This window comes from Moschus berezovskii, chromosome 24 (genome assembly GCF_049115385.1).
Source record: "Moschus berezovskii isolate FMDL1 chromosome 24, NW_MosBer_1.0, whole genome shotgun sequence".
Taxonomy (NCBI): Eukaryota; Metazoa; Chordata; class Mammalia; order Artiodactyla; family Moschidae; genus Moschus; species Moschus berezovskii.
The window spans coordinates 22,710,083-22,737,964 of NC_142483.1; the positions used below are offsets into that span (position 1 = coordinate 22,710,083).

Here is a 27,882-nt window from a genome sequence, read left to right on the forward strand (position 1 = left end):
TTTTTTTGGAAGGTCTGGGAGTGCACAGGGGCTGGAGGCAGACTGTGTATGCCTAGGAGTTTGGAGGTTGCAAGTAACATGATTTGCCTTTGAGCAACGAGTGAAGTAATTCATTGGAAGGTCTTAGGGAAGTTCACATAATGAAAGGAAATACTGAGGAATTGGACTCCAGAAAATACAGGAAATGGGGCAGGCAACTCAAGACATATATATGGTTGAAACTAAGGAATGACGTTAATTTATAGTCAGATCTGTGCATTGCTATGGAAATGATTCAACTCAACTCCTCATCCCATTCTTATATAATACCACTCAAGGGCCTAAACCCAGAAAAATAATCTATTATAGTTGTCTAAGTTGGACCACACACACACACCTTTGGCTTAGAAATGTTCCTTTTGAAGAAGAAATGCTGTCTCTCAAAGAGACGTGATTCCCCAAAAGAAATCAAGGTTCTACTAATAAGAGAAAGAAGAGTAAGTGCTTGTCAACCAAAGCACAGCTAATGCCCATTAGAGTTTACCTTGGAAGATGTGTAAATCAGAAAACCACTATAAGGGATGAAACTCCCTTAGAGCTAATGGGAAATATGAAACACTAGAAAACTTCTATTTGCTAAGTAAATTAGACTTGAAATTCCAGTTTGGACAAGTGCTTTCAAATAGTTTATTCATCATTTGTGTTGCTCACATATTTCAGGAGGTTTTGGTGTTTGTGTTTGTTTTTACCTGTTACATTTCTTAGGAAGCCTTCTCTTTTATAAAGATGAAAGGGCCAACCTTGAAAGAAGTCATCAAATAATGACTAAATCAGAAATTAGAATTGATGGGAGCATTAAGGTAACTGAGAGTCTGTCAGTGTTTTTCTGTTTTCTCATGTGGGTATGGGACCAAGTCACAGCTAGGAGTAAAGATGAGCAAGCTGATTTTGTTTAGTGAAATGGAACTTTAGGGATTGCATTATTCCATTTCCAATTTCTTTAATTAACATGTGAAAATTACATTTTGTCAACAGATACTCATAGTGTATCACCTACTAATATTCTCATGGTAAAGTAAATAGAAAAAGCTAACATCTAAGCCTTTGAAGTACTTCTGTATATCAGATACTCTACTCAGACCTTTATATGCATTTCTCATTTAACGTTTATAAGAACTCAGTGAAAAGAGGTACTCTCAGTGTTAGAAAAATAGGAATCAGAGAAATTGTATAACTTGCCCAAGATTACACAACTAAGTGGCAGAAAATAAAGTAATAAAGTAAAATCAGAAAATACTGATGAGGAAAATGAATACAGTACACATACATTAATACATATAATTATAAACATGATTTTTAACTGCAGAAATTATTTTCTGAATTGTTTAGATGAAATATACTTACAATATGCTACTTATGTGAAATATTTAGAATATGCACATTTCTAGAAACAAAGTATATTAATAGTTTTCAGGGGAAAAAGAATGGGAGGATGGAGTGTAACAACTCATAGGTAGGAGACTTCTTTGGGGGTGATGAAGATGTTCTGAAATTAGACAGTGGTATAGGTTGCTCTGTGAATATACTAAAGGCTATAAAAATATTAAAAGCCAAGATGAATTTTGTGGTATTATATTATGGTTAATTATGTTTCAGTCAAGCTGATGCTTAAACATAAAAACCACGATCAGTCATTATCTCCCTGAGATGGTAAGTTTGTAGAGTGACTTGTGGTTCCTCAAGCTTATTATTTTCATGCATTTCTATAACTTTACCCTTTGTCTACAAAATTCTTCCCACTTTCCCACCCAATCCCTTTCCTGCCTTGTAAATTTCTTATTCCTCTTTCATGAACTGACTTAGGTTTCATCTCTACTAGGAAATCCCCCTGAATCCCTAGTTCAACCATGAGCTGCATTTAGCTGCAGGTTCACATTTTCTTTCCAGCAAAGATAATATTCCATGATAATTATTTGTTTATGCATCTGTGTCCCCACTAGTGTATAAGCTCCTTAGGTATTTGTGTTTTGAGGCATGCTACAATGTTCGGCAGGTAATGGGTACTTAGAAATGCTTACTGAATAAATAAATGCATGAATGTTTAAAGATAGAAAATTTAATGTTTCTAGGTTGAAGGATTCTATGATATCAAGGTATTTTCTGATATCAGAAAGTGTCTTGGATTTAAACCTGAAATACTTGGTATGATGAATTGAGATTACCTATGGAAATCCATGCTACAATGAATAATTATCTACCTCCTTCCTAAGTTTGAGTTGCTAGCTCAGTCCTCACATGTCCCAGGATAAGCTGAGCTCCCTAAGAGAAACAAATAAGTCTTTCTACCTCATGGAATGTGTGTGTGCATGCTCAGTCGCTCAGTCATGTCTAACTCTTTTGCAGCCCTGTGGACTGTAGCCTGCCAGCCTCTTCTGTCCATGGGATTTTCCAGGCAAGAATACTAGAATGGGTTGCCATTTCCTTCTCCAGAAGATCTTCCTCACCCAGGGATCAAACCCACATCTCTTGTATTGCAGGCAGATTCTTTGCCACTGAGCCACCTGGGAAGCACATCACATGAAAAATTCTTGTACAATTAACAAACTATGTTGCAGGACCCTAAAATACTTCATTGGAGTATTTAGCCTTGGTTGTCAGTAATCCAAGATATTTGAAGCTTTGAATCCTGGGTCTCTTGTGGTGGGAAATAGACCCTTTGGTGAATAAGTTTTATCCAGATTACTGCCCTTCCAGAACAATGTCTCAGTGCTCTGCTTCTGAAACATACTGTGGTTTGAAACATTTGAACAAAGTTATCTCATCAACAAATGTATTAAGAGTCTACATACAGACTAGTGAACAGTACAATCAAGATGGCTAAAGGTGATCCCAAGAAACCAAAGGGCAAGATGTCTGCTTATGCCTTCTTTGTGGAGACGTGCAGAGAGGAACATAAGAAGAAAAACCCAGAGGCCCCTGTCAATTTTGCTGAATTTTCCAAGAAATGCTCTGAGAGGTGGAAGACCATGTCTGGGAAAGAGAAGTCTAAATTCGATGAATTGGCAAAAGCAGATAAAGTGCACTATGATTGGGAAACGAAGGATTACAGGCCAGCGAAGGGAGGCAAGAAGGACCCTTATGCCCCCAAGAATCCACAGTCTGTATTTTTCCTATTGTGCTCTGAATTCCCCCCAAAGATCAAGTCTGCAAACCCTGGTATCTCTATTGGAGATGTGGCAAAGAAGCTGGGCAAGATGTGGAATAACTTAAATGACAGTGAGAAGCAACGAGGCAGCAAAGCGGAAGAAGTATGAGATGGACATTGCAGACTCTAAGGCTAAAGGAAAGTTTGATGGCATCAAGGGTCCTGCCAAAGTTGCCCAGAAAAATGTGGAAGAGGAAGATGAAGACGATGAGGAGGAAGAAGAGGAGGAGAAGGATGAATAAAAAAATTGTTGATCTTTCACCTTGTGAATACCTTAGAGTAGGGAGCGCCGTGATTGACACATCTCTCACCCAAGATGTGTCTGTGGCCATCATTAGGTTTAAATACCCAGTTGACTCATGATCATATCGTAGTCTCTCAAAGTGTTCTAGCAATTGTCATTGGTTTACATGAAGTGGTCATGGGTGTCCAAAGCACCTGGAAACTCTTTGTACATATTTCCAAATGTACAATTTTTAAAACAAAAAGGCTCTCGTGTTCTCCTTACTCTGTGCACTGTGCTGTGGTGTGACAAGGCATTTAAAAATGTTTCTGGGTTTGTTTGTTTTTTTAATTTTTAAGGTGGTGTGTTAATTCTATGGTCATTGGCTAGAAATCCCGAGTTCTCAACAGTACATATCTATAGTTCGTAAAAAGAACAAAGCAACCAAGACACACTCTTGATTCTCCTTGCTTGGTATGGAGGCTGTCAGGGTGATGCCTTCCAGAGGGGCCGTAGCTCAGGGCATGCACTGTGGGGCTGGACCCGTGGACACTGCAGTGGGCATGCATTTAGCTTCAGGTTGTCTTCTTTTTGTATATAGTGACATAGCATCCCGCTGCCATTCTTAGCTGTGGAACAAGGAGGCAGTCAGCTGGCATGAGAAGTGTTTTGGACCCTTTTTAGCTGAAGTGTGGTAGTGTTAAACTGTTTTTCTTTGAACAAACCATAGAACTCTTAATTGTCTGCAAAGCCAAGAGCCATTGCCCCAATAAAGTTCAACAACCTTTTGTGCTAAACATGATCTGCAACGTTCTTTTTTTTTTTTTGTATGTTTAGAATGTTGAAATGTTTCTGAAGTTAAATAAACAGTATTACATTTGAAAAAACAAGAGTATATATACAATGAATTTTGATCAGTAAGATTTTTGAACTCAAACCTCATTATAGCAGCTGGCGGCATCTGAGAGATAAGAGATCACCATCAGTGAAAAAAATAGACCCTCAAAACATTGCCTTCATGTGTACATTATAGAAGTGGAAGAAATGTAAGGGGAAATAATTTCAAGCAGAGAGAATAATTAGTACAAAGGTGATGTTAACAGGATAACCGGGGCATAATGCACATGAGAAAGCAGTGTGATCATTAATATTATTCCTCACGACAGACTTACTGGTCACAATTCCTTGTCCCCTTCCCCATCTAGTTTTTGCAATGTCAGTCACCATGGTCACATGAGACAGAGTATATTTCCCTGCCCATTGATGTTTGACTTGTTAGGTGACTTGCTTTGGCCAATGCGAGGTGAGCAGAATGGTGTGACATTGTCCAGATGAATCCTTAACAGACATGGCATATTCCCGTTTGCCTTCCTGTGCCTCTGCCATCAGCAAGAAAAGGGCTCCAGGTAGACACGCCCCCACTTCATCCTGAGTACCAGGATTAACATGAATCATGAAGCAGAACTACTCCAGCCAGAAACACAAGGGCAGAAGTAGGTGGTGGTTGTTATAAGCCTCTGAATTTGGACCTGATTTATTATGTAGACTTTACAGTGGCAATGGTTACCTCATGCAGTATTCAATACTAACTTTACACATTATTAGTATACCTTTGTTTCTATATTTTTCACTTTTAAAGAAACATTATTTATTGTGAGAAGGGGGCAACAGAGGATGAGATGGTTGGATGGCATAATCATCTCAATGGACATGACTTTGAGCAAACTCCAGGAAACAGAGAACAGAGAAGCCTGGCATGCTGCAGTCCATGGGGTCACAAAGAGTCAGACATGACTGAGCGACTGAATGAGAACAATTTATTTTTCATATAATCTACAGTTGCCTAAACATTTCTGAAAATGGCAGTGTTTGTAAGTCATAAATAGAACAAACATGAGCCTGGCTATTTTATTGCAAAGAATAAACCTCATCTGACTCAGTTCAGTTCAGTCGCTCAGTCGTGTCCGACTCTCTGCGACCCCATGAATCACAGCACGCCAGGCCTCCCTGTCCATCACCAACTCCCGGAGTTCACACAAACTCATATCCACAGAGTCAGTGATGCCATCCAGCCATCTCATTCTCTGTCGTCCCCTTCTCCTCCCGCCCCCAACCTTTCTCAGCATCAGAGTCTTTTCCAGTGAGTCAACTCGTCGCATGAGGTGGCCAAATTATTGCAGTTTCAGCTTTAGCATCAGTCCTTCCAGTGAACACCCAGGACTGATCTCCCTTAGAATGGACTGGTTGGATCTCCTTGCGGTACAAGGGACTCTCAAGAGTCTTCTCCAACACCACAGTTCAAAAGCAGCAATTCTTCGGCAATCAGCTTTCTTCACAGTCCAACTCTCACATCCATACATGACCACAGGAAAAACCATAGCCTTGACTAGATGGACCTTTGTTGGCAAAGTAATGTCTCTGCTTTTTAATATATTATCAAGGTTGGTCATAACTTCCTTCCAAGGAGTAAGCGTCTTTTAATTTCATGGCTGCAATCAGCATCTGCAGTGATTTTCTTCCAGCCATTTGTTTAGTAGAAGGAAAACAAAGGCCTTTTCTCTTTTCCCCACTTCTGTTTACACCTCTGCACCAGGACATCTGCTTTTTCAGAGTTTGACAGATTTCCATTACTTAAGAAAAAATACACAATTCTAGTTTGTAGTATATATTTTGACATCTTTATATGTTTGAACTAGTCACTCAGTAGATCAGTGATCCCTCAACAAAGTAAAATCCACCACACAAGTGTGAAGTTATTTTTATAAATAAACCCAGTTTATGGCTCATTTACACGTTATAGTTCCTAAGCTAAATTTTCCAAAAGGGGGTCAAGCTTTCATTACCTATATATCCCAAACTTGAACCATATCAGGAATATAAAAAGAAGATCAAATCTATCAGCTCTGGTGAGAAAGAATCTAAATACTAAAAATTGTCTCACAATATTGGTTATTCAGCAAGGAATTCTGTGGTGTAGGTTCACAAAACATGTCTAGCCATAGAGATGTGAGAGGTTTGGGATAGGCAAAATGAGTGAAGGCAGTCAAAAGTTACAAACTTCCAATTATCAGCAAGTGCTGGGGATATAATGTATAGCTTGGTGACTATAGTTAACACACTGTACAGTATTCTGTATTTGCTAAAAAGCTTTCATCATAAGAAAAAAATAGTGACTGTATGTGATCATGGATGTTGACTGAACCTATTATGGTAATAATTCTGCAATATATATGTAAATCAAGTCAGTGTATTGTACACCCTAAAACAAGGCTATATGTCAATTACATCTCAATTAAAAAGAATTTGATCTCTGCTTTTAGTAAATATACCCTGAGAAATGAGAGCTTTCCAGGTGGCACTAATGGTAAAGAACCCAACTGCCAATGCAGGAGACCCAAGAGAGGCAGATTTGATCCCTGGATTGGGAAGATCCCCTGGAGGAGGAAATGGCAACCCACTCCAGTATACTTGCCTGGAGAATCCCATGGGCAGAGGAGCCTGGTGGGCTAAAGTCCACGGGGTCACAAAGAGTCGGACACAACTGAAGTAACTTAGCACGCACACCCAGTTTAAACTGCTGGGAGCTGTCTTACTTTGGGCTCCCCCCAAGGCAGGCCTTTTGACAGACTTGGGCAAAGGGAGCTCCTGTGTGAGGTGATCCCAAGAGGCACAAGCAAAAGAGTGAAGAAAGTGAGGAGGTAAGGGGGACAAGCTAAAAAAATGTGCCTGCTGTATTTAAAATGGATAAGCAACAAGGACCTACTCTATAGCAACAGAGAACCCTGATCCATGTTACATGGCAGCCTAGATGGGAGGGGAGTTTAAGGGAGAATGGATACATGTGTATGTATGGCTGAGTCCTTTTGCTGTCCACCTGAAACTATCACAACACTGTTAACCAGCTATTCAGTTCAGTTCAGTTCAGTTCAGTCGCTCAGTCGTGTCCGACTCTCCGCGACCCCATGAATCACAGCACGCCAGGCCTCCCTGTCCATCACCAACTCCCGGAGTTCACTCAAACTCATGTCCACAGAGCCGGTGATGCCATCCAGCCATCTCATTCTCCGTCGTCCCCTTCTCCTCCCACCCCCAACCTTTCCCAGCATCAGAGTCTTTTCCAGTGAGTCAACTCGTTGCATACTCCAATACAAAATAAGGTTTTTTAAAAAAGAAATTTTTTTTAATTGCATTTGTGTGGAGGTTACCACTATGGGCAACTCAGACCCAATCCTGCTGGGATCCTCTGAGAAACTGTGTGGAACACACCCAAGAATCCTAAGACTAGGCACTGGGGAGGCTGGGACTTCTATCCTCCAATTCTTAAAAGCTGCATACAAGAGGACTGACCTCATACCTTCTACTTCCAACTACCCTTGCTTGCAGCAGAAAAGGCTTTCTCAGGCCAAGGGAGGCCCTCAGTCAGAGAAGAAAGCATAAGGTAGGAGGTTTATCAGCCTCTACAGCAGCTGCCTGAACTCAAATAGGCCAGGAGACATGGTGCAGGGCACTACCTTTGTCTACTACAGGGCACACAGCTATTTGTTCCATCAGCTAGAATGGTATTCAGTATTTCCTGAGCACTTACTCTGTATCAGGCACAGTGCTAATGACCTGTGTATCATATCATTTAATCCTTGCATCACCCTCTGAGAGGTAGATACTATGATTCACACCCTCTATAGACAAAACAATTAAGAAATTTGCCAAGATGACAAAGCAAGTAAATGGTGGAGGTTTAAACATGGGAAACCTGACTCTAGGGGTCTTTACTCATGAAGGGCTAAGTGCAGAAATCAGAAGCACAGGTAACTCAAAGATGGGAAAATAGTGAGGCATGTAATCCTCAGAAAAGGCTTCATTGTGGAAATAGACTTGATGAGTACTTTAAGTAGTAGTTTAAGTGGGAAAGTGCAGAAAAAGAAATGAGCTTGTATATGATAAGAATAGGGAAAGATGAAGGTAGAAGGGGCTATGATGTGATAAGCATGAGTTCAGCAAAATATCCTCATTGGAGAGTACACAGAGTTGATCCTTATTATGGAGTGAAGCACATGTAATATTACATGTAATTCTTTGTTCATGCAACAAATATGTATCGAGCATCTGCTTAATACTGGCCATTGGAGGTACAGAGATTTTTTTTTTTTTTTTTAACCCAGGCATGCTCTGCTAAGGAAGATTCCCATGCAGTGGATATTTGTTATTTCTGTTTTTTTATTACTGGACTATGTCTTTCAGTGAAGGTCACATGAAGTTCTACTCCATCTCCTTTTACCCCCTACACATACACACACACACAAACACAAGGCACGTGACTGTAGCCTGGCCAAGTAGAGCACCCAGCCTCTTGGCTTCAATGACTGTATTAGAGATAGACTGTGCTGTGCTGTGCTTAGTTGCTCAGTCATATATGACTCTTTGCAACCCCATGGACTGTAGCCCACAAGCCCACCAGGCTTCTCTGTCTGTGGAATTTTCCAAGCAAGAATACTGGAGCGGATTTTCATTTCATATTTAAGGGAATCTTCCCAACCCGGCATCAAACCCACCTCTGTTTTGTCTCCTGCATTGGCAGGCAGATTCTTTACCACTGTGCCACCTGGAAAGCCCTTCAGAGATGGACACATGACTTAGTTTAGATTTTCATCTGGAGCAAGGAGGGATGTTTGCTTCTGGTGATCAAGGTTAATGAGTTGATGAGATGTGGGTATGAAGCTGCCACTCTGCCCACCACTAGGATAAAGAGTAAAGTCGAACAGAGGCAAGATTTGAGGAATGGTCAGTCTGTGCCCTGCCAATTCGTGTGTGTGTGTATGTGTGTATGCTCTTGGATTCAGTGATGATAGTAAACAAAAGAAATCTTAAATTTCTCAAAAGAAGCCCTACTAATCCCATAGAAGAAGGGAGTCTGGTTGGTAAGCTTTTCTTAACATGTCTTCTTATTCAGTTCAGTTCAGTCGCTCAGTTGTGTCTGAGTCTTTGCGACCCCATGGACTGCAGCATGCCAGGCATCCCTCTCCATCACCAAATCTCAGAGTTTACCCAAACTCATGTCCATAGAGTCAGTGATGCCATCCAACCATCTCATCCCCTTTTCCTCCTGCCCTCAATCTTTCCCAGCATCGGGGTCTTTTCCAGTGAGTCAGTTCTTTGCATCAGGCGGCCAAAGTATTGGAATTTCAGCTTTAGCATCAGTCCTTCCAATGAATATTCAGTACTGATTTTCTTTAGGATGGACTAGTTGGATCTCCTATCAGTCCAAGGGACTCTCAAGAGTCTTCTCCAACACCACAGTTCAAAAGCATCAATTCTTCGGTGCTCAGCTTTCTTTATAGCCAACTCTGACATCCATACATGACTGCTGGAAAAACCATAGCATAGTCTTCTTATTAAATTCAACCAATTGAAGATGCTAAATTATAGTACACTGGCCCACTCATCATAGACCATTAGACCCACTGAATATTTATATATGTGGGATTCTGAAATAATTGTGTAGATTTTAGATGGAAATCTAAACTTTAGGTTAAGTTTTCCTTGATTGAAGGAGCCAAATTGAGTGTTGAATCCTAATTATAATCCTCCTTTTATTAAAAAATCTTTCTTTTCTCACTCACTTTGGTTCATGTTCATTGGCTTGATATCCAGACTATTAGGGTTGTCATAGGTTGGCCACGAGTGGAATTTCTTTCACAAGATTTAAGAAATTAGAGGAACTAAACAGAGAAATGCAAAACTAAAAGTACTTTCAGAAAAGAATGTTCTTGAATCATGGGGCACATCCTGATTTAAAACAACTACTTTCTCAAGAGGATACTTGGAATGAAAATAAAAATCTAGAGAAGTAGTGCATGGTAGCGCAAAGAGAGAGTTTCAATAGAAGAGAGAAGAAATAGATTTTATCAAACTTTGAGATGCCAGTGGGTACTTCTGCAGTTGATGCCTATTCAGGAAAAAGGATTAAATGGTTTTATTTATTAAAAGATTTTTATCTGTGATGCTTCAGTCATTTGTAAAGAAGCTAGATTAAAGTCAATTGAATCAATATTTTTGAGCACCTGCTATGTGCCAAGGAATGCTAGGAACACAATCTAGCATTCCCTAAAGCTAGGGGACTAGAATCCTTTTCTATTTCTCCACATGTTTTCTTCTGTATTGGTCTCATTGTTTTCAAGCAGGATCCAATATGACTGTCTTAGGTCTTTAAGTCCAGAGGAGGAAACATGGCAATTGATCAGGTCTACATCTGACATTTTTCTGGGCTCCAAAATCGCTGCAGATGGTGACTGCCACCATGAAATTAAAAGACGTATACTCCTTGGAAGGAAAGTTATGACCAACCTAGATAGCATATTAAAAAGCAGAGACATTTATTTGCCAACTACGGTCTGTCTAGTCAAGGCGATGGTTTTTCCAGTAGTCATGTATGGATGTGAGAGTTGGACTACAAAGAAAGCTGAGTGCCGAAGAATTGATGCTTTTGAACTGTGGTGTTGGAGAAGACTCCTGAGAGTCCCTTGATCTGCAAAGACATCCAGCTAGTCCATCCTTAAGGAGATCAGCCCTGAGTGGAAGGTCTGATGTTTTGAAGCTGAAACTCCAATACTTTTCCCACCTGATGTGAAGAGCTGACTCACTCATCAGGAAAAGACCCTGATGCTGGATAAGATTGAAGGTGGGAGGAGAAGGGGACGACAGAGGGTGAGATGGTTGGATGGTATCACCAACTCAGTGGACATGGGTTTGGGTAAACTCCGAGAGTTGGTGATGGACAGGGAGGCCTGGTGTGCTGCGGTTCATGGGGTCGCAAAGAGTCGGACACGACTGAGCGACTGAATTGAACTGAAGCAAAAACATCAGATGTCTACTCCATGGGGATACTAAAATAAATAACTCTTGATCTCATGTTGCAAATGTCCCCATCTTGAGGCCTCGGTCTGTGACTCCCTTTCAGGGAAGAGATAAAGGATGGACAGGGAGTGAGTGCACTGGATGATCATCAGAGTGGAATATCTAGGTCTGACCTCTCTTTTCCTACCTGTAGCCTAAGAAGCCATTTGAGATAGGATGAAAATGAAATGTCAAAGATGAGGGAGGATTCATAATCTGAGATAAAGGCCTATGCCCTCTAGGTGAGGCATGGACAGTCAGTGGGATAGGGGATATCTAGGTAGTATCATCTGCAGTTCTCATACAAGAGCCCTTTATTGAATATTTGCCAAGGACAGGAAGCTGATACATACTCTAGACACTCATTGGCTGATGACAATAAAAACGATTGCTTAGTGCGATGACATGCATATGATAGGTACTCAATATCAGGCCATGCATGTTGTATAACTTGAATATCAAAAATGGAGATAAGAAAAATGAAAATTTGGGGGAAAGTAAAAAATCATCATTTAGAGCAGCCATTCTCAAACATTAAGTCCCAGACCCCTCTACGTTCTTATAAATGAGGACTACAAAGAGCTTTTCATTTGTGTGGAATATGTCTGTGGATATTTAGAAAATTACCAAATTAGAAATCAAAGCTAAGAAATGTATAAAATATAAAATTATGCATTTTATTAGCCATCAGAACAACAGCTGCATCCTATAGCAGTTTTCCTTCTGGAAAACTCTATCACATACTTGCAAGCGAATGAGATTGAAAGTGACAAATAACATGTTAGTAATATTGTGAAAATAGTTTTGATCTCATGAACCCCCTGGAAGGGTTTCATATAGCCTCAGGGGTCTTTGAGTCACAGTTTGAGGAGTTCTGATCCAGAGTTTTCATAAACATTAAGTATTTCCAGGGAGCTAAATAGAAATATTGAATATGAAATTGCTTGCAAGAATTATTTGCAGCATATGTTCACATGGTTTAGACCTTGATTTCTAATTATCAGGGGAAGAAGCAGGATTTCACTTCTGTTCTCTTCCATTTAAACATTCTGTGAATCAAGGAAAACACACACACACACACATAGAAGGGTTTTGGGTTTGGTTTTGTTTGAAATCTTTCCAATGACTACTATTTTTTTCCTTTTGAAGACTTTTTGGACCCTTCAATGAATAGTGTCGCTGGCCTCATTAAAATATTCAAAGTTTTTCTGGTAGAATCTTTGCTAGATGTTGTATACAATGGTCTTTCATGGGAAACTGGTTCAAATGGAGGTGACGTATTTGGGAACAGATGTTCTGGAGGATGGCTTGGATAAGCAGCAAGGGATTAAGCAGGACATAGTCAAGGATTCCCTGAGACCGCAAATGTGAACGTGGACTAGAATGGGTGCGGAGAGGAAGTTACCTCATGCCTTTTCCTGGGCAGGGTGAAAAACGGTCTCTTTTTCATTGTTAACTTCAGAGGCACCAAGTCATGCCCAAGAATTCTTTTGAGGGGTAGACGGTGTGGGGTCACCCTGAGCGTCTCTCCATTCATTCCCACTAGAACTAAATATGCAAGAAAGCCATTTTCCTTGCATCTGTGCTTTGCCCCAGATTTGACCTGGTGCTCCGTCATTGGTAGCGAAAATAAACAGGATCCCTGCCTTCATGCTACTTAGAGCCTAGGAGGAGAGACAGGCAAAACACAGGTTCACAAATAAGCAGTGTGACTTCAGACAGGCAATGGAGCCAAAAACAAAATAAATTAAGCAGTGAAGTGGGATAATGGGATGAACAGGCCCTTTAGATTAGGTGGTCTCTCAATGGTGGTGATACTTGCCTTGAGAATCTGAATGAAGAGATAAAGCTGACAGTGAACAACTTGAAGGCCAGTTAAGAGGCCCCAGTGGGCGGGGGAGTTGTGTTCCAGGAAGAGAATGTATCAAGTGGGTGTGATGATAGTAAACAAGTGGGCAAGATCCAAACGATGTCAGACCTGTAAGCCATGATGAGGTGTTTGCCTCTGGCCCTGAGTGGGAGGGGAAGCCTTAAAGGAGAGCTTTATGCCATGGAATGACATGGTCTGATTTATGTTAGAGATTTCTGGTTGCTGTGTGGAAAATGAATTCTTAGATGTCATGTTTCAAATGCAACTTGAAAAAAGTATGATTAATTCCCTGTTGCTGGCAAAGCATCAGGAACACGGATGACATTATATTTGCTGACAGTGAAGAACAGTTTCCATCCTGAGCTGATAAATTTATTGAACAAACTGTGCTTAGTTAACTAAGATGAACAGTGTTTCCTTATGCCTTAGACTTTTTTCCCCCCAAAAAAAGAATTCGTGTATTTATGGTAATATTAACACAATATTAATAGAACTGGAAATTTACAACTTCACGGCCACTTGACAGGGCAGTAGCTTTTCAGTGGTTTAAAGGAGATTGCATTTTGTTCTATATGTATAAATGATTCCTGCTTATTTTATTATAACCTGGCAGATATATTGAATTTCCTTCCCAGCAAGGATTCTGTTAGTTTCCCTATCCTGAACATTCAACGAGGTCGTTATTATGTGAAGAATGAAATGACAGCAGGCAGAAGAAGAAAATTACCAAATAACCGCCTGATAAGGGTGACTTTTTGACAGAGCAGTATAGTAATAGAACGCATTGTATTTCTAGGTCTTGGAATTCTTCTTTTTGAAAGCATTTGGATTTTTAAAAAATCAACTTTAGTAATTAGACTTCTGCCTTGAATTTTGAGAATTGGAAACTGTTTGCAATTCACCTAGTAGTAGCAACTGCAATTGCCAATTACATGCAAGCATTACAATAAAGTTTCCCTGGTGGCTCAGACGGTAAAGCGTCTGCCTACAATGCAGGAGACCTGGGTTTAGTCTCTGGGTTGGGAAGAAGGAAATGGCAACCCACTCCAGTATTCTTGCCTGGAAAATTCCATGGACAGAGGAAACCTGGTAGGCTACAGTCCATGGGGTCGCAAAGAGTCGGACACGACTGAGCAACTTCACTTTTCTTTCTATTACAATAAATGTAATATATTATCTCATAATGTAAGTGTGTCTCATCCAGTCAGTTAAAGATGTGATGAGCAAAAACTGAGATTTATTGTACAAAAAAAGGGGGGTTTGGGGGAGAAATTCTGCCTTCAGACTGCAACACAGACACTCTGCTTTTCCAGGCTTTGTGGACTCAAGTTCATGACATCAACTCTTACCTAGATCTCCAGGCTGCTGTCTTGTCCTATGCATTTCAGACTTGCCAACCCCCACACTCACATGAGCTAATTCCTTAAAATAGATTCCTTAAATTCCTTATAATATGTATTCTATTAGTACTGTTTCCCTGGAAAACCCTGACTAATAAACTCCTTTCCCCCGCAGTTCTGCTTCTAAAAATTTATCCAAAGAACATACAGATATCCAAAGATACATGTTCAAGGCATTGTTTCAGTGTTTAAAGACGGGAAATAAAATTTCCACCACTGGAGGACCATTAAGAAAATTTTTATGCTATGTGTACTAATATAGAACATTCTATACAATATGATAATTAATATCTCCTCTAGGTATATTAAGCCTCCCTGGTGGCTCAGACGGTAAAGAATCCACCTTCAATGTGGGATCAATCTCTGGGTTGGGAAGATTCAGCTCAGGGATCTTTAGGTATATTATAAGACTTAAGAATACGGTTCTTCCTAAAAAATAAGGTATTTGCTGGTCATCTTATTAGGTAATAAACAGCAGTTTAAAGACCCTGTTTGATTCCATCTTTTAAGTTGTTAATACTAATTGAAATCATGAGAAACCTTACATTTTCCTTCTCTAATCATTTCTGTATTAATTGAACTTTTATACATAGCATATTTTGACCGTTAATAAATCAAATCAGTTTGACCTAAACTCTAAACAAAAGGTCAGCTCAGAAAGATTTCTGCAGTCCTCTCCCACGTGACCTGTATATGTTCCAAATATAAAAATCTTTTAATTGAAGCCTTTAAATTGTTTATTTGTGAAATATTTCTGTACTAACGAGATAAAATGGACAGAGAGAGGCAGTTGCCTGGACAGTCAAGTGTCAAAAAAAAAACACACACAAAACTCTGAGACTTGTTTGTTTCATAATTCACTTGAGTATAGCACCATAGTTCAGGGAAGGCAAACAAAAAGGGGAAAAAAATTTCCCTGAAATATACAGATAACGACCTCATTATCTATTTTAATTTGACAATGTAGAGGCAGTCTGAGTTCCCTATGACTCAAACTCTATTTGAAGAAACTAAAATTAATAAATCATAGCTTATGAGAATGGCAATGCCTCTTTGCAAGTCATTATATAGTTTCAGAGAGTTTTTTTTTCTTTCAGTCCTACTCCAGGCCATGCCCTGGCTTCCACAGATCCATTTCTTTTTAATCACCTTGGAAATTACTTTTTTACTACCAAGTTACCAAAAAAATTACTTTTTTACTTTTACTACCTTTTTACTTTGAAATGTTTATGTATACAAATGCAAACTTGTGGAGGGGCGATGAAATTTGAAAAGCTCCTTCTAGCATAGTGCACTTTCAGTAAATTGGATAAATATCTTTCTGGCCCATGGAACTAACATGCACATACTAGGGAAGAGAGCCAGTCATTTTCCAACCTTATCTTCATATGAACAAACACAGCAAATTGCATAGAAAAGAGTATTCTTTGCAATAACCTTAATTGCATTTTCCGTGTCTAACTCAGTTCTCTCTGCCCAATATTCTCCTTAAGAAAAAATGTATCTTCCCTAATGGTAAGGTGAAGAACAGAAAAAAGTAATAGAAAGTTCCTCCCGTGGAAACCAATAAGCTTTAGTTCATTTATTGCAGAATCACATCAAGGAGATAAGCCCTTGTGTTTAAGAGCAGAAATATATACAGAGTTTTTTCTTTCCCTTGGTTTTATTTTCTTCTTTTAGGAAAATAATTTTAGTGAATACCTGATGTGCTTTTGTTGCAAGTCTTAGAGATAAAGCTGATTTTGATTCAAACTTAGGGCAAAAACATCTGCAAAAGTGATTCTGACTGCCTATACAATGCCTTTTACCTGAAAATAAGGAAGCTGGAAATCAACGCTCGTGTTTAGCAGACAGGAGTATAGGTACCATCTCCAGGTCCACTGACCTTCCTGGTAACAGACAGCATCATTAAAATCCCTGAGGTGCTCCTCAAAGGATATTTGTAACCTGGATTGTTTTCATTTTGCTTTCTTTGACATTGGTTAGAGCCTAGTAATGACCCCTTTTGTCAACAGAGGCATTCCAGGTAAACGGATCCTTTTCAGCATCCGATCAGTGAGTCCTATGTCTCAGACAGAGTCTCTCCAGGTTCCTTTGCAGGATGAGGACTTCAAACTTGTGTCCATCTTTAGCAATCAGAGAGCAGATGTTGGAGCCTTCTCTCAACTCTCAACTGCAACTGGCATGTTTCCCAAGACTCTCCTTAGTCCTCACACTGTCCCCATCTTCTGCCTTTTCCACCCTAAATAGATCCTGTACCTAAGGCTCCATGAAGTCAGACACTCCCCAGATTTTGACCACAGCATAAAAATATGCTTTAAGAGGTACTGGTGGCATAAAGGAAATCCTTGCTATAATCAGTGTGTGAGTCTTGAGAAACAGTTTGAAACCACCCATGATCCCAGGAAACGGGGAACAAAATATCACAGATCCCAGACACTCCAACGTTCAACTTATGACCACTCTCCTAAGAAAGAACCTAAGGTGGAGATTAATAGAGGGAAAGTGAAAAGTGAAAGTCACTGATTTGTGTCCAACTCTTTCCAACCCTGTGGACTGTAATCAGCCAGGCTCCTCTGTCCATGGAATTCTCCAGGCAAGAATACTGGAGTGGGTAGCCATTTCCTCCTTCAGGGGATCTTCCCGACCCAGGGATCCAGCCCAGGTCTCCTTCATTGCAGGCAGATTCTCTACCATCTGAGCCATGTCTGACTGCAAGAAGTCTCTCAGAAAGGGCAGCCTTGCTGTGGGAAGTCAGCAAATAGGTAAGTGATAAAAACAATGAATAGTATTAAATACTATGTTTTTTTCATGTGGGAGGTTAAGAGTAAAAGCTTTGGGGTCATATACACTCTGTTTTCCCATGAAGTGAGGGGACCAGATGCCATGATCTTAGTTTTCTGAATGTTGAGCTTGAGATCAGTCCTGGGTGTTCATTGGAAGGACTGATGTTAAAGCTGAAACTCCAATACTTTGGCCACCTCATGCAAAGAGTTGACTCACTGGAAAAAGACCCTGATGCTGGGAGGTATTGGGGGCAGGAGGAGAAGGGGACGACAGAGAATGAGATGGCTGGATGGCGTCACCGACTCGATGGACATGAGTTTGAGTGAACTCCGGGAGTTGGTGATGGACAGGGAGGCCTGGCGTGCTGTGATTCCTGGGGTCACAAAGAGTTGGACACGACTGAGTGACTGAATGGAACTGAACTGAACACTCTGTTTTGGGCTTCCCAGGTGGTGCCAGTGGTAAAGAACCCACCTGTCACTACAGGAGACATAAGAGATGTAGGTTTGATCCCTGGGTCGGGAAGATTCCCTGGAGGATGGCAATATGGATCCCAGTATTCTTGCTGGAGAACCCCATAGACAGAGGAGCCTGGCGGGCTAATGTCCATGGGGTTGCAGAGAGTTGAACTCTACTGAAGCAATGCAGCACACACATAGACTCTGTTTGAAGGCCTTTGCTTCAATAAGCTGAATTACTGCTGTTCTCCTCACTTTCCTGTCCACTAAAAAGAAGGGAAATAGCACCCGCTTTATCTAGCTTATAAGTATGAGATTATACTTGGAAACCCTTTGGCTTGGTGCCTGGCCTAGTATGAGCTCAAAAAGTTGTCAGTTGGTGATCAGCACCCAGCAGTAGCAGAGGTGGGCTCACCATCACTGTCCTAAGTAGTGTCACCAAATGCCATGCTTCAGGTTCAGTAAGAAAACCAGGGGAAATGGCAGTCAGAGGGGACTTGTCCCTTTCAACCTTCCATATAATCTTCACTCCCATTCCTCACAACTCATTGCCATTCCGTCTTAGCTTCTCTAATGACTGGTGCATGGGGCTCAATCAATCCCTCATGAATGAATAAAGGACTTGAGCATAGCGGACTTTTGCCTCTTCTCTATGCCATCTGGGTGATCTTCGGTGATTCTTTCAAGTTGTCTGACCTCCAGCTTTCTCATCTGTAAACGAAGAAGGTTGCTGGGAAGAGAAAATGAGATGTGTTTAAAAGTGTATGTAAATTCACAGGATCCTGTAGTCATTTATGTTGCAAATCAGACAGGCTAAGCAAGTAGAGGTGTTTGCAAGTGCACACGCAGATGCACTCATTATACACACACATACACATATGACTAGCAAAGGAAAAGACAATCTAAAAACCAGACAAATGCCAGTATTTCCTGGTGGGAAGAGAGAGAGAAGTAGAGCAAGAGAATTTGAGACTTTGTCAACCGGTGCAAAGATTGGAACAGGGGCTACAGAAAATTATCTTGTGAGGAGAAGCGTGCTTAGCCCCACAACTTGCCAGTTGCCCTCTGATCTCCGCTTGGCCACTTTAATCCTGGCTGTCAGAAATTCTGTGGCAGCAGCTTTCTCCCCAATACCTTAATGCTTTCTGCATTTACTCCTGGGTGGGGTCACCACCCTTGGGATGGGTCATTACTGTCTTGCACTGAACCACCCCCAGATATAATGTTAGGAGCTTAAGTTCTATTTTGTTCCACACCCGGTGACACATACTGTCCACAATTTCAAAAGTCTTATGACCAGATGCCCTTACTGGCACAGTGCTATCTGAAGATGAATCTGTGCTTTCCTTTACTCTCCTCCTTTGAAGATCCACAGATGCTATGGTTTCACAGTTTCAGTACCTGAGGCAGTCAGGTTTATTGCCCTCTGCTTACTTATAAAGCAAATGTTAGGATAACCCAGGACAAAATTTGGAAATTCAGATGCTTTTAATGACTTCCTGTTGGTTGGCCTAAAGGGATTCAACTCCATCATTGCTGGGTTCCTTGAATGATGCCTAATTCAAGTGCTTCGAGGTGGAAGCAGAATGAATGTTGGTTTAGAATCTAATTTAGTGAAAACTATCCATCTACCATTAGATTAGATGGCATGGGAAAGCTGGCTCAGCCATTTTTATACAAATATTTGACTGGAAATCTATGGATGCTGTAATTTTTGAAACAGAGAGGCAAGAAGGTGTTATACTTACTAGTATAGCTCTAATCTGCTTGCCGGAGAAGGCAATGGCAAGCCACTCCAGTACTCTTGCCTGGAAAATCCCATGGATGGAGGAGCCTGGTGGGCTGCAGTCCATGGGGTCGCTAGGGGTCGGACACGACTGAGCGACTTCACTTTCAGTTTTCACTTTCACACATTGGAGAAGGACATGGCAACCCACTCCAGTGTTCTTGCCTGGAGAATCCCAGGGACACGGGAGCCTGGTGGGCTTCTGTCTATGGGGTCACACAGAATCGGACATGACTGAAGTGACTTAGCAGCTTAGCAATCTGCTTGCATCCCGGACTCACCTCTGCCCTTCACTACCTATTTGACCTCCAGTAAGCTCACTACCCGGAGAAGGCAATGGCAAGCCACTCCAGTACTCTTGCCTAGAAAATCGCATGGACAGAGGAGCCTGGTAGGCTGCAGTCCGTGGGGTCGCTACTAGTCAGACACAACTGAGCGACTTCACTTTCACTTTTCACTTTCACACATTGGAGAAGGAAATGGCAATCCACTCCAGTGTTCTTGCCTGGAGAATCCCAGGGACGGGGGAGCCTGGTGGGCTGCCGTCTATGGGGTCGCACAGAGTCGGACACGACTGAAGCGACTTAGCAGCAGCAGCAGCAAGCTCACTACCTACCTCAAGCCTGTTTCCTCATCTGTGTAATAGGGGCAGATAGTACCTACCTGAGAAGGCTGTTATGATCTTTAAGTGAGACCCGAGCAGTAAAGAAGCTAACACAATGCCTGGAGGTTGAAAAATGTTGGTGGTGGTTGTCATAAATATTTTTATTAATAAAGTAACACCAGTTTGCCTAATACTTTTTCAGACCCTACAGATAGAACTCAAAACTGTGGGTGCCCAGCAGTTCCTTTAGTTTCACTGAAGCAGGAGTGAAATGTTTAAAAGGCTCTGTTTAAGTGTTGGTAAAGAAAAAGGAAAAATCTACTCTCACATGGAGGTTTTTTATGGATAGGCACAATGTAGCAAAACCCAGTGAAATTCAAGTACCTCTTGATGAGTCAGGCCAGCCGAGAAGGGCATTATACATTTGAAATCAACAAATTGGATTTGGTCCTTTTGCAGTTTCAGCGATTGCTTCCTGACTAGTCCCTCACAAGAACAGAGGTAGGCCCATCAGCTTCCAGATTCCATCAACTGATACTGTCTGTTCAGAAGAGTTTCCCCCTTGTTTAGGTTCTGAATGAATAATATTTGCTTCCAAAGTTATTATAGCTGATAAACACATGGTGACTCTAAAATCTCTCACTGTAAAATAAAGCATACAAATTTATGCATATGTGTGTAACTGTTGCCTAGAAGAACCTTTCTGGTAAAATATATATGTTTAGTAATAAATGCCATCCCATAGCATTCAAAGTGTTTAGTGACATGAATTATTATGCTCAGACCATTTTCACTTGACATGATCTTCCTTTAGAAATGATGCCCATTCCCTTCCACGGAACAGGAACCATAATTCAGCTTTACTTCTGTTTCCTCTTGGTCCTAATTTTACCCGTGTGGCTTCAAGCTAAGTACCAAGCTATAGATAATTGGTATTAATAAGCACAGGAAATTTGTTAGTGATTTTTTTTGTCTTGTGCTTAAGCACCATTAACATTTACTGTAAATCAATACAATAAGTTAGCAATGAGGAAAATGTTGGTATTCAGCTGATTGCATAGAAAAAAAATTATTTTATTCTCCCCCTCCCTGCTGCTCTCTGTGTACTCAAAAATTGCAGAGCCAATCTGTCCATGTGAGCTGAAGGATCTGGTGAGTTAGAAGCGTTGCAGATCCTGACACCTGAACATTAGGTATGCATGTTTCTAAATAGTCACCACAGGTGACATGGTCCTGCCTGTAGTTTTTGTTTTACATGTTGTGTATTATAAGGGAATCTTTCCAATATTGATCTTCAGATGAAGATTCACTCCTGAGTGTGTATCCAAAGAAAATAGTAATACAAATAGAAAAGATATATGCACCCTCATATTCACTGCATCATTGTTTACAATAGCCAAGATATGGAAGCAACCTAAATGCACTTTAATAGATGAAAGGATAAAGAAGATGTGTGTGTAATGGAAAGTTGGCCAAGAAAGAAATGAAGTCTTGCCATTTTCAACAACATGGATGAACCTCACGGGTGTTATGCTTAGTGAAATAAGTCAGACAGAGAAAGACAAACGCTACATGATTTCCATTTACATGTGGAATATAAAAAACAAAACATGCTCGAACATAGGGAAACAGAAACAGAGTTATAGATACAGAGAACAGGAGAACAATCAGGTGATTGCCAGAGGGGAGGTGGGTGGGAGGAGGAGAGAACTAAATGAGGGAGATTAAGAGGTTGCAAAAAAAAAAAAAAATGAGTGACAGGTATGAAATGTACAGTGTGGGGAATAAAGTCAATACCTATGTAATATCTCCATGTGATAATACCATGTCTAGACTTATCATGGTGATCATTTTGAAACGTGTAGAAATATCAAATCACTGTTGTACAGTGGGAACTAATACAGTGCTGTAGGTCACTTACACTTCAAAAATGAACAGATTCATAGAAAAAAAGCAATCAGATTTGTGGTTACTGAGGGTGAGGGAGGAACTGGATGAAGACTTTCAGAAGGTGCAAATTTCCAGTTATAAAATAAATAAATACTAGGGACATAATGTAAAATATGATAAACATCAGATCAGATCAGTCGCTCAGTCGTGTCCGACTCTCCGCGACCCCATGAATCACAGCACGCCAGGCCTCCCTGTCCATCACGAACTCCCGGAGTACACTCAAACTCATGTCCACAGAATCGGTGATGCCATCCAGCCATCTCATTCTCGGTCATCCCCTTCTCCTCCCGCCCCCAACCTTTCCCAGCATCAGAGTCTTTTCCAGTGAGTCAACTCGTCGCATGAGGTGGCCAAAGTATTGCAGTTTCAGCTTTAGCATCAGTCCCTCCAATGAACACCCAGGATTGATCTCTTTTAGAATGGACTGGTTGGATCTCCTTGCAGTATAAGGGACTCGCAAGAGTCTTCTCCAGCACCACAGTTCAAAAGCATCGATTCTTCAGCGATCAGCCTTCTTCACAGTCCAACTCTCACATCCATACATGACCACAGGAAAGACCATAGCCTTGGCTAGATGGACCTTGGTTGGCAAAGTAATGTCTCTGCTTTTTAATATACTATCAAGGTTGGTCATAACTTTCCTTCCAAGGAGCAAGCGTCTTTTAATTTCATGGCTGCAATCAGCATCCGCAGTGATTTTGGAGCCCCAAAAAATAAAGTCTGACACTGTTTCCACTGTTTTTCCATCTATTTCCCATGAAGTGATGGGACCAGATGCCATGATCTTTGTTTTCTGAATGTTGAGCTTCAAGCCAACCTTTTCACTCTCCTCTTTCACTTTCATCAAGAGGCTTTTGAGTTCCTCTTCACTTTCTGCCATAAGGGTAGTGTCATCTGCATATCTGAGGTTATTGATATTTCTCCCAGCAATCTTGATTCCAGCTTGTGCTTCTTCTAGCCCAGCGTTCCTCATGATGTACTCTGCATAGAAGTTAAATAAGCAAGGTGACAATATACAACCTTGACGTACACCTTTTCCTATTTGGAACCAGTCTGTTGTTCCATGTCCAGTTCTAACTGTTGCTTCCTGACCTGCATACAGGTTTCTCAAGAGGCAGGTCAGGTGGTCTGGGATTCCCATCTCTTTCAGAATGTTCCACAGTTTATTGTGATCCACACAGTCAAAGGCTTTGGCACAGGCAATGAAGCAGAAATAGATGTTTTTCTGAAACTCTCTTGCTTTCTCCATGATCCAGCGGATGTTGGCAATTTGATCTCTGGTGCCTCTGCCTTTTCTAAAACCTGCTTGAATATCTGGAAGTTCATGGTTCACATACTGCTGAAGCCTGGCTTGGAGAATTTTGAGCATGACTTTACTAGCGTGTGAGATGAGTGCAATTGTGCGGTAGTCTGAGCATTCTTTGGCATTGCCTTTCTTGGGGATTGGAATGAAGACTGACCTCTTCCAGTCCTGTGGCCACTGCTGAGTTTTCCAAATCTGCTGGCATATTGAGTGCAGCACTTTCACAGCATCATCTTTCAGGATTTGAAGTAGCTCAACTGGAATTCCATCACCTCCACTAGCTTTGTTAGTAGTGATGCTTTCTAAGGCCCACTTGACTTCACATTCCAAGATGTCTGGCTCTAGGTCAGTGATCACGTTATCGTGACTATCTTGGTCGTGAAGATCTTTTTTGTACAGTTCTTCTGTGTATTCCTGCCACCTCTTCTTAATATCTTCTGCTTCTGTTAGGTCCATACCATTTCTGTCCTTTATCGAGCCCATCTTTGCATGAAATGTTCCCTTGGAATCTCTAATTTTCTTGAAGAGGTCTCTTGTCCTTCCCATTCTGTTGTTTTCCTCTATTTCTTTGCATTGATCACTAAGGAAGTCTTTCTTATCTCTCCTCGCTATTCTTTGGAACTCTGCATTCAGATGCTTATATCTTGCCTTTTCTCCTTTGCTTTTCGCCTCTCTTCTTTTCACAGCTATTTGTAAGGCCTCCTCAGACAGCCATTTCGCTCTTTTGCATTTCTTTTCCATGGGGATGGTCTTGGTCCCTGTCTCCTGTACAATGTCACGAACCTCCGTCCAGAGTTCATCAGGCACTCTATCAATCAGATCTAGTCCCTTAAATCTATTTCTCACTTCCACTGTATAATCATAAGGGATTTGATTGAGGTCATATCTGAATGGTCTAGTGGTTTGCCCTACTTTCTTCAATTTCAGAATTTGGCAATAAGGAGTTCATGATCTGAGCCACAGTCAGCTCCTGGTCTTGTTTTCGCTAACTGTATACAGCTTCTCCATCTTTGGTTGCAAAGAATATAATCAATCTGATTTCGGTGTTGACCATCTGGTGATGTCCATGTGTAGGGTCTTCTCTTGTGTTGTTGGAAGAGGGTGTTTGCTATGACCAGTGCGTTCTCTTGACAAAACTCTATTAGCCTTTGCCCTGCTTCATTCCGTACTCCAAGGCCAAATTTGCCTGTTACTCCAGGTGTTTCTTGACTTCCTACTTTTGCATTCCAGTCCCCTATAATGAAAATGACCTCTTTTTTGGGTGTTAGTTCTAAAAGGTCTTGTAGGTCTTCATAGAACTGATTAACTTCGGCTTCTTCAGCATTACTGGTTGAGGCATAGGCCTGGACTACCGTAATATTGAATGGTTTGCCTTGGAAACGAACAGAAATCATTCTGTCATTTTTAAGATTGCATCCAAGTACTGCATTTCGGACTCTTTTGTTGACCATGATGGCTACTCCATTTCTTCTAAGGGATTCCTGCCCACAGTAGTAGATATAATGGTCATCTGAGTTAAATTCACCCATTCCAGTCCATTTTAATTCACTGATTCCTAGAATGTCGACGTTCACTCTTGCCATCTCCTGTTTGACCACTTCCAATTTGCCTTGATTCATGGACCTAACATTCCAGGTTCCTATGCAATACTGCTCTTTACAGCACCGGACCTTGCTTCTATCACCAGTCACATCCACAACTGGGTATTGGTTTTGCTTTTGCTCCATCCCTTTATTCCTTCTAGAGTTAGTTATCCACTGAGCTCCAGTAGCATACTGGGTACCTACCGACCTGGGGAATTCCTCATTCAGTATCCTATCACTTTGCCCTTTGTTACTGTTCATGGGGTTCTCAAGGCAAGTATACTGAAGTGGTTTGCCATTCCCTTCTCCAGTGGACCACATTCGGCTGTGGTCCATGTGATCAGATCGGCTAGTTTCCTGTGATTATGATTTCAGTTTGTCTGCCCTCTGATGCCCCCTTGCAATACCTACCGTCTTATTTGGGTTTCTCTTACCTTGGTCGTGGAAAATCTCTTCACAGCCGCTCCAGCAAAGTGCAGCTGCTGTACCTTACCTTGGACGAGGGGTATCTCCTCAAGGCCGCCCCTCCTGACCTTGAACGCGGAGTAGCTCCTCTGGGCCCTCCTGCGCCCGTGCAGCCACCGCCTGTTGGACGTGGGGTAGCTCCTCTCGGCGGCAGGCCCTGGCCTCAGGCGTGGGGTAGCTCCTCACGGCCGCACCTCTTTGCGTGTTTCGTTGTGCCGGGGCCGGCGTCTCTCGCGTCGCGCCTGCGCCGCCGGGGCCGGCGTCTCTCGCGTCGCGTCTGTATGTTATATATGAAAGTTAAGGAAATAAACCCCAAAGTTGTCATCACTAGGAAAAATGAAAAGCATAAATGACCCGAGTCTATAATCTGACCCACAGGACCCAGCACTGAGGGTCTCTGGCTACTTTTCCATCTCACCCTACAACATTCATTTTCTTTCCTGCCATATTCCAGTTTCAAGCCATATTTCATCATTTCACATGTGCTGTGCTCCTTGCTTTTGCAGAATCTTGGAACATGCTCTTTCATCTCTCTTTTTTAACAGTTTTATTGAAACATAATTCACATAGCATAGCATTCATTCACGTAAAATGTACTGTCGAATGACTTGTAATGTTTAACAGCATAAGGCTCCATCACCACAGTCAATTCTAGTGTTTTTGTTACCCCCAAAAGAAATCCTGTACCACTTAGCCATCATCCCCAATTCTCACCAACCAGCCCTTGGTGAACACTAGCCTGCTTTTTATTGCCATAAATGTGCCTATTCTGAAGATTGCCTTTACATGGAATCATGCAATCTATGGTCTTTTGCGACAGACTAGTTTCACTTAGTGTAATGTTTTCAAGGATCATCTATGCTGTAACATGTATCAGTACTTATTCCTTCTTATTGATAAATAATATTCCACCCTATGAGTATATACCACATTTTATTTATCCACTCATCAGCTGAAGATGCTCGATTGTTTCCACTTCGGGGCTGTTATGAATAATGCTGATATGAACATTCTAGTACAAGTTTAGTACAGACAAATGTTACCATTTCTCTTGGATATGTAATATGTAGGAGTGGAGTTGCTGGACCATGCCATAGTTCTATGTTTACCACTTGAAGAACTGCAAGACTGTTTTCCAAATTATGGAACTTCCTGCTTTCTAATTGGAATTTGCTATTCTAATCCTATCTTGTTATTCCAGTCTAATCTTGCTAACTCATTCCAATTTTATAATCATTTTGATTATAACCATCCTACTGGGTCTGAAGTCATATTTCATTGTGCTTTTTTCTCAACTTTTGGTCTGGACAGTTTTCTACTCACTTTTCAAGTTGCAGCTTAAATAATCACTTCTACAAGGAATCTTACCTTGACCACCTCATCCCCAAACTAGTCTTGGGCTCCTCTCAGAAAAGCCATTTTTTTCCCCTCTAAACTCAAAGTTCAACATGAGCAGAGACCAGTCCATATATCTTTGTTCCCTACTTTATCCCAAGAACCTAGACGTTGTGTGCACTACAGAGCATCTTATTAAAAATGAGTCAAATGAATGATCCATTACATAGCAGTGAGAAAAAAAAAGGGGGGGCTCATTATCTGAAAATCACCTCTATCAGAATAATTGGCCTGATTACCTTTTAAATTTATTTCATTTTTCAGCATTCCCACAGACTCAACTACTGAGAAATATTTTAGTATGTCTGGCAAGGGAAAGAAAGAGTCTCTACAGTATAACCATGATGAATGCTTCTATTTTCCTGAGTTTTACTGCAGCTGTACACTTTTCTGGTTTATTAGAAACAGGAGGAGCCTCAGTATAAATAAGCAAAATCAAGTGGACAATGTAAACAATTTTTTTTTTTAAGTCAAACAGTAAATTAAGAAGAATAGATTTCTGAGACATAAGGGGGACTGGCGTTTCCTGTTTTGGTTGTCAACTAGGCTACGCTTCTAACAGTTTCAATTCAGTAGTTCTGGGACAGACTCCAGAATAAACATTTTTAGCAGCAGCAGCATGGTTATGCTAGTTGTCCATGGGCTCCACTTTTTAAAAAATTCATCCTAGTTAATATTTTCAGTAATCAACAGAAGCAAATTAACATAACAGTTTAAAATTTTCTGGCCCTATTTATTAGCCTTGTGGTTTAGCACAAATCATTTAATCTTTTTTAAGCCTATATGTTCATATATAAAGGGGGAATAGACAATTAAGTGCCTACATCATAAGGGTTTTTGTGAGCATCAAATGAAATAATACATAGAAAACATAGTGTCTGGCACATAAATGCTTCGGTATGTTAGTTGTATTGGTATTACTGTTTTATTATTTGTATTATCTAGGAGAATGTACACAACAAATCTGTTTAAAGGAATTAG

The 27,882-nt window shown here is 41.0% G+C and overlaps 1 protein-coding gene and 1 pseudogene across 1 annotated transcript in view; both read left to right on the top strand.

The window, feature by feature from the left end:
* Positions 1-27,882, top strand: part of SYNPR (synaptoporin) — a 303,960-nt gene that overhangs the window by 220,224 nt on the left and 55,854 nt on the right. The gene's annotated exons all lie outside the window — the stretch shown is intronic.
* On the top strand, positions 2,835-3,571 carry LOC129547983 (high mobility group protein B3 pseudogene; annotated as a pseudogene).